Raw genomic sequence first — 8,135 nt, forward strand, 5'->3', positions numbered from 1 at the left:
ATCTTTGATGTTACTGTGGGAACTGTTTGGGGATGCCATGAACTGCACCCATGTAAGACGGCGAACTTAATGGATTGTGAAATGACCATAAAAGATCTAAATTGTTACATAAACTTAGTTGATAAAGCAGCAGCAGGACTGACTCCAGTTTTGAAAGAAGTTCAATTGTGGGCGAAATGCTACAGAGAAATCATTCATGAAAGGAAGAGTCAATCGATGTGTCAAACTTCATTGTTGTCTTATTTTAAGAAATTGCCACAGCCGTCCCATCCTTGGGCCATCACCAACCTAAGCACAGCAGCCAGCAGCACTGAGGCAAGACCTCCCCCCCCCAACCCCAGCACAGAGTATGGCTTGCTGAAGGCTTAGAGGATGGTCTGCACTTTTTAGCAATAAAGTACTTTTTAATCAAAGTATGCACATTGTTTTTAAGACATTGTGCCGATGCACACTAATAGACTATATAGTGTAAACATAACTTTCATATGCACAAAAAAATCTGTACGTGACTTGCTTTATTGCGGTGGTCTAGCACTGAACCCACAAGATCTCTGAGGTATGCTTGTACTGGAAAATGTCCATCTCAGTATCTTGGCCTGATTACACAGTGATGGGAACCAGAGAAACATCTTACCAGAAGGGGTGGTGCCTCAGTGACCGGAAGCTTCCTTGTCTTCCAAACCACTTGAATTGGAGGGGAAAAAAGTGACCTTTAGAAGCTCTCTGAGGACTGGCTGGGAATGGAAACAGAACCCAATGCGTGGGCTCTAGGGAGCCCAGCTTCTGCTGCCCCCTCCCAAGTGAGGGACCAGGCAGGTCTGCAGCCCCGGCCTTTAGGTAAGGTCTGGTTCTCCACTGCCCTGGTCAGACCTGACTTTTACCATGTTTAACCAGGGGGTCCTGCAGGAGTCAACACGGAGCCCTAGAGACCTTTTCTCCAGGCCCAGCCCTGCCACCCATTTGCTGGGTGATATTGGGCTGGTTGCACTACCTCTCTGAACACCACTTTGCATCTGTCAGTGAAGGCAATAGCGCACACGTTCGCTGTGTGGTCAGTGAGGGGACGTGAAGGCAGGCCCACAGTGAGGGGAGCCGGGTGCTCCAGCCTCTAGCTCAGACTTCTGGATTCTAACTGACAGTGTCGTCTCAAGTACCCAGAGCTTCCCTTAATCCTTTCTGGTGAGTCTGTCACCTTGCAACTCAGTGAAACCTCTTCGGAAGCCAGTTACACTTGCATGGCCTCCCTGGAGAGAGGTAACTTTCATGGTCTCCCTCCTTTCCTCCCTTCCTCCCTCTTCATTCAGCAAACATTCCAAGCATCTCCTCTAACCACAAGCTGTGCCAGGCACAGGGGGCAGAGAGACAAAGCAGGTTCAGTCCCTGCCCCTAGGGCTTCACATGGAATGATGGAGGACCCCCCCGCCTCCCCCCCCCCCCCGCCAGCAATCACAGGACCACAAGGTGTCCCTGTTGGAGATGAGCCCCTCGGTGACACACAGGACTTCCACACCTCCTGGCAGCCCACGCTTCGGCCCATCTTTCTCTCATCCCGCTTTACAGTTTCAGATCTTTCTCTAGGTTCAAGGGGTGGAAAGGACACACTCTGCCCCGTCTTGGCACTTGCCTTTGCTCATTTTCTCTCAGTGCATCCAGGAGGGTGCCTTGGTCGTCAGCAAGAGAAATAGCCTTTAGCTAAGTTAAGGAGAGCAGGAGTCTAGTGGATGGATTTTAGGTAGCTCTAGGCTCCCAGGGAAGGCTGGAGCACCAGCTGGGAAAGGACAGAATGAATGTGCTCGAGGTTCCAAGGTTCCACGCCAGAGTCGGCCTGGCCCTGTGTGGGTGACTTATGCCCCCTCCCTGGTCAGGAGAGGACAGGGCACTTTGACTACAACACACTGAGATGGCCCACAGCTCGGGGAGGTAATTCCTCCAGGCTCACCGGCTATCACTTAAGAATAAGAGGGAATGACCCTTAGCTGGGCCAGAAAACAGCAGCGGCCATTATGGTCTCCCTTCCATCCCTCGTGTTGGCACTGCTGTGTCGATTCCATCGCTCCCTGGCTGCAGAGTCAAGTCCAAACTCTCCAAGGTGCAGCCACAACCCTCCAGGCACACGGAGGAGCTCACCACTCCCCTCCCACCCCGGGTTGTCGCACGTCTCACAGGGAAGAACAAATCTGACTCCATACTAGATCTGTTCCTTTGGCTCTAACCCTGTGCTCTGTCTCCTGTGCTTAGTCTTGCTGGCTCTGCACTTTTTGTAAAAGAATGTTGCCTATAGCCTGAAATATACAGGAGAGCCTGTTCTCAAGGCTCTGACCTTTAATAAGAGTATAATACTTTCCCATTCATATAAAGATAAAAGTTGCAGAAGGAAAAATAACATTTGTCTTGTTGGAGGTTTGCAGGGACACTGACCTGACCCACATGGACAGCTGCAAGAACAAAGGACTCTGACACCAAGAAGTCTGCAACAACCAACCACACCCCCCCCCACCCTCTTTAGTATAAAAGGACCCTGAATTCTGACTTGGGGAAGATGGTTCTCCAGGACATTAGTCCCCCATCTTCTCAGTCTGCCGGCTTTCTGAATAAAGTTGTTTTTCTTTGCCCCAACACCTCATCTCCCGATTTATTGGCCTGTCATGTGGCGAGCAGAACAAGTTTGGACTTGTTAACAATGCCTGGGTGACGGCTGCCTGGGATGTCCTTCCTCTCCTTTTCCACGTGAAGAACTCCTGCCCACACTGCAAGGCCCAGCTCAGTTGTGCCCCCTCCTGGAAGACACCTCGTGCCAGCCTGAGGCTCAGCTCTCAGCCTGGCTCAAGCTGCTGCAGGTGGGGGCTCACCTCTGCCTGGAGACTGCCCTCACTGCACCAGAGTCAGTGGCGTATGAGCTGTCTGTCCCCATGGTGGAGCCCCTGATGCCCTCCCCTCCATCCCTTATCTCCTCCTGGTGCCCAGCACAGGGCCGGCTGAGGTTCGTGGAATTGTTTAGCTGCTGAGGGTTTCAGAATCTGTGATCAAGTCATGTCCTGGGGCTGGTCTGTCCTGGGTCCCTGGCTCCCCAGCCCCCTTGGCTTCCATCCTTCCACCCTCACCCGGCACCCAGTGAATGTCTCCGTTCAGCCTAAAAACATTTTCTTAATGACAAAAATAAATAAATAAATAAAATCATAGGTTACAGATCTTGAGCAGTAAAACAGCAGATGACGTTGTGTGGGCAACTTCCCAGAGGACACAGAACACACGTCTCCTGAGCGGGCGGCCTTATAAGGACAGGTTCAGGAGGAGAATGGGCAGGAGGCAGAGCCACCCGCCAAGGAGAGAGGGGGTGGGTGCCCCACCGCTGGGCTGGGAGTGGAGCCAGCAGGGGTGCTGGCCAGGACCCAGTTCCGCAAGAGGAGCTGGAAAAGTACCACCTCCGCAGGCCCTAGTGGGGCCAAAGCCCGCCGGTCCCTCCGCCTTCCCTGCCATTGTCACCAGCACAGGCACTGACCTGCTCTCAGGCGGCTGCCACGCTGAGCAACCCCCCGCCCCGCCTCGCACTGAGAACCCTCCCGCCCCAGGACAGGCCATTTCTCATTCTTCTTCCCACCTTCCCTCTTTCCTGGCCCAGCAGGGCTGGGCCCCCAGCTGCGGTAAAGCTTTGCTGGGTGGAAGAATTAGTAAGTGAATGGTTCTTTGGTGGTGGTTTCGGCTCATCAACTGGACAGTGGTACCTGGAACACAGGAGCAGCTCCTTCTCGGCGAGACCAGCGCATAGCTTAGTAGGATTAACAGAGGGCTGGGTGGTTGTGTGGGCCCTGCCTTTGAGTAGAGCTGAGCCATCAGTTCCCACCTCATTCAGGATCATCTTTGTCCCCAACATGAATGCACACGCATGCCACAACTCCTCCAGAGCATCCCTGTGGCAAGGGCCTCACTCCTCCTGAGGACAGCGTGTGCGCGTGTGTAAGAGAGAGAGAGTTTCGGGGAGAGGCCTGGCTGGGAGAGGCCTGGCTGTCGAGGCATTCCTCTGACCCCAGCACATCTGGGAATAAAGCCGTCGCCCCCACCTTGGGATGGGAGGGTGAGGAGAGGTGAGCAACTGGAGGCCCTGTCCTGAGGGAGGGGCTCTGGAAGCCTCCCCCACTTCACATTAGGAGAAGACTCTTTCTAGAGCTCCCGAAAGCCCCAGATTCTCCTCAAAACGAGTCATAAAAGAGACAGAATGGATGGTCAATGGAGGTGAAAACTCAGACAGCCACCAGGTCCTGTGCCAGCTTTTACTCGGCCTAAACCTTGTCATTTACAAGCCACTATTCGTGAGGTAAGCATTGCCATCTCCCTAAATCCTTTTTTAAAAGGCAAAGGGAGTTTCTCTGCAGGGGCCGCCTATCACCTCTCTGATCACCAGGTGAGAGATGTCTGGGGAGCGGGGCAGGGAGGGGGAGTGGAAGGAAGGGGGTGAGAGGGGGAGGGTCCAGGAAGAGGAAGCTCCTGACCTCTCCAGGGATCCCCGGAGGACAACTGTGACCTGAGCATGCGTCCTCCTCCGCTCTCCTCAGAGGGGAAGGGTCAGGGCCAAGAGAAGCCTCTAACAGCCCCCTCAGCTGGCACTCCTCCTGCCAGGAGAGTGTTGTCAGCTGAAGAAGGTTGACTCAAGTTGAAGCAAGAGCCCCAGAGGCATGAGAAGAGCAAAGCCAGCTGTGCTGGCTTGAGCCTGGTGAGGGCCCAGACTTGCCTGACACCCTGACCTCTGTCTGAGGAAGGCCTGCTCCACTGTCACGCTGTTCCAAAATAGAAATGTCCCTTGTATAAAGAGAGAATATACAAGGTTTTGTGTAAACAAAACTCCCTTATATGACTCTCAGAAATTCCACCATCAGTCACATATTATTTTGGCTTAAGCATTGCCCCTCTGTGGTAGGCTGAATAATGGTCCCCAAAAGACGTGCCTCTCCTAATCCTTGGAATTAAACGCTACCTTACATGGTAAAAGGGACTTTGCAGCTGTGATTAAGTTAAGGATTTTGAGATGGGAGATTAGCCTGGATTATCCAGGTGGGTCCAATGTAATCACAAACGTCCTTATAAGAAGGAGGCAAAAGGGTCAACTAGCTAGACGGCAATGCACACATATCCCTGGGAAGGAAACACACAAAGGTCTTGAGGTTTCAGCCTGAAAAAGTTGATGAGGGTCCCCTCCCGGGCCTGACCCAACACTGCACCCTCCCCATCAAAGTCAGGAGGGCTTCTTTAACCTGCTGGTACTGGGTCTCTGAGGGAGCACGGGTGGGGTCGAGGAGGGAGACACAGAAGAGGAGACAGGGTATACAGGCACAGAAGTAAAAGGAAAACCTAAGGCAGAGCTTGCTTCCTTCTGCATCCTTGGGCCAGGCCTTGGTTTACCACCTGGTCCTCCGACTTCACCATCCCCCCGGCCTCCTCTCCAAGGGTCATCCTGTCTAGACCCTGCCTTCAGGTAGCTACGTGTGTCATCTGCTGCTGTTTCAAGGGGCCACCAATGACCCTTAGTATGAGCTGCAGAGACTGTCCTTCTCCCGGGTGGCATTCCTAGAATCCTCTGCTCCGGCCACCTTCTTAAACCCTGCTGACCAAAGAGGCGAAGTCACTGGGGGAGAGGTTCTCCCAGGTTTTCTGAGTTTGATTATAAATGCTGGAGATTTGTTAACCATAACAGTAATGAGAAGGATGGTAGAGTAAAGGTAGTAGTGCTTACAGAATGAGGCAGGATAGAAATATGAATAAATAAGTAAATAGTGACTAGATACCATGCCACAAGCTTCCTGTGCACTATCTTGCTCAACCATCCCAAATGGGAAGTTTTAGTAGCCATAGTTTATGGATAAGAACTGAGGCACAGAGAGGTTATGTGACTTTCAAAATGTCACACAGCTAGTTAGTACTAAGGCTGTAGTTTCAGCCCAGATCTGACTTCAGAGTCCATGCCTTAAACTACCACACTATTCTACCTCCTAAAAAATAATTTAAGCTAACAATGTGCCCATTGCTATCTCATTTTTAATCAAGTGATAGTTTTCTAGGGATGGGAAACTTTGGGAGATGGATGGGAGGAGTGACACAGGGGAAGGCCCTGCCATGTGAGTGAGGGCCCGCTAACTGGTCGCCTCTAATCAAGGGGATTTAATAAAGTGGCAGACCAAGGCCAGATTTCCTTAATCAAAACGTAAATAACTTTGGATTTAACACTGCATCTTAGAAATTGAATTTGAATTTTACTGTCTCTTCCAAGTGCAGTTTTATTTTTGACTAACTTAATGTCATCTTGCTGATTTCTCAAATAGTTTAATGTTGCCTGCAAGTTATTTAAAGCAAGTTTTAAGGCCAAAGAATATTTTTAATGTAATTTCAAGTTGGCAGGCACTGGGGCTAGTGGAAAATACGCAGGGGCTGGAGGGGCCTCAGGAGACCTGGGTTCTGGTCCCGAATTTGCTGTTCAGGCCTGTGTCGGCCTGCAGAAGTCCTCACTACATATTCAAAGAAGGTGACTGGGTTGAAGCCATCAGAAACATGGAAGATTTTATTCGTTCATTTGTTTGTTTGTTTGTTTTACAGGCCTCAGCTCCAGGTCCAGCCCTGTTTGCTGGGTGGAGGGGCTGACGGTTTTGAGTCTGTGCTAACTGCTGCAGGTGTTTGCACAGGGCCAGCTGGGAAGGGCGGGGACACCAGCATCTTGTCTTCTGACCTCTGCTTGCCTGATTCACGGGCTCCAGCAACTCATCGCCTCAGTCCCTGGGAACCTCCAGAAGAGAGGCCTGGGGTGACTGGAGACAACTGTGGTCCCAACCGGCCCACTCCCCAAATGAGGAAAGATTGACACAGGACCACAGATTGTCAGAGCAGAAGAGGCCCAGATCACTGGCCCTCAGGGTCAGACATACTGGTTATGGGCCCATGACATTGAGTAAGAATCCCCAGAGTTATTGGCATAAAAACAGACACATAAATCCATGGAACAGAATAGAGAACCCAGAAATAAACCCATATATATATATACACAATTAATTTACAGCCAAGGAGCCAAGAGTATACAATGGGGGAAATAAACGGTGTTGGGAAAACTGGACTGCCACATGCAAAAGAGTGAAACTCAACCCCTATCTTCCACCACACAAACAAAATAATTCAAAGGGGATTAAAGACTTGAATGCCAGCTGTGAAACTGTGAAACTCCTAGAAGAAAACATAGGAAGTTTTGCTCCTTGACATCAATCTTGTTGATGGTTTTTTGAATCTGACAGCCAAAGCAAAAGCAACAATAGCAAAAACAAGCAGGACTACATCAAACTGAAAAAGCTTCTGCACAGCAAAGGAAACCATCCAAAAAGTGAATAGGCAACCTATACAATGAGAGAAGGTATTTGTAAATCATACATCTGATAAGGAGCTAATATCTAAACACATAAAGAACTCACACAATTCAACAGCAAAAAAAAAAAAAAAAAATCCAATTGAACAATGGGCGATAGATCTGAATAGACATTTCCCCCCCGCCCGCCAAAAAAACAAAAAACAAAAAACAAGACATGCAGATGGCCAATAGGTACATGAAAAGATGCTCAGCATCACTAATCATCAGGGAAATGCAAATCAAAACCACAACGAAATACCACCTCACATCTGTCAGAATGGCCATCATCTAAAGGACCACAAATGACATGTTGGTGAGGATGTGGAGAAAAAGGAACACTTGTGCTCTGTTGGTGAGAATGTAAATTGGTGCAGCCACTATGGAAAACAGTGTGGAGGTTTCTCAAAAAATTAAAAATAAAACTACCACATGACCCAGCAATTTCACCTCTGGATTTTACCCAAAGGGGAAAAAGAAAAAACAAAACAATGATTTTAAAAGATACCTGCATCCCCACGGTCACTGCAGTATTATTTACAATAGCCAAGATATGGAAACAGCCTGGGTGCCCACCTAAGGATGCGTGGATAAAGAAACTGTGGCATATACATCCACTGTAATGTTATTCAGCAATTTAAAAAAGAGAATGAAATCTTGCCATTTGTGACCACATGCATAAGCCTTGAGGGCATTATAAGAAGTGAAAGAAATCAGACAGAAAAAGACGAATACTATATCATCTCTTTTATATGTGGAA

Source organism: Camelus dromedarius, chromosome 5, assembly GCF_036321535.1.
Source record: "Camelus dromedarius isolate mCamDro1 chromosome 5, mCamDro1.pat, whole genome shotgun sequence".
In the NCBI taxonomy this organism is placed as follows: Eukaryota; Metazoa; Chordata; class Mammalia; order Artiodactyla; family Camelidae; genus Camelus; species Camelus dromedarius.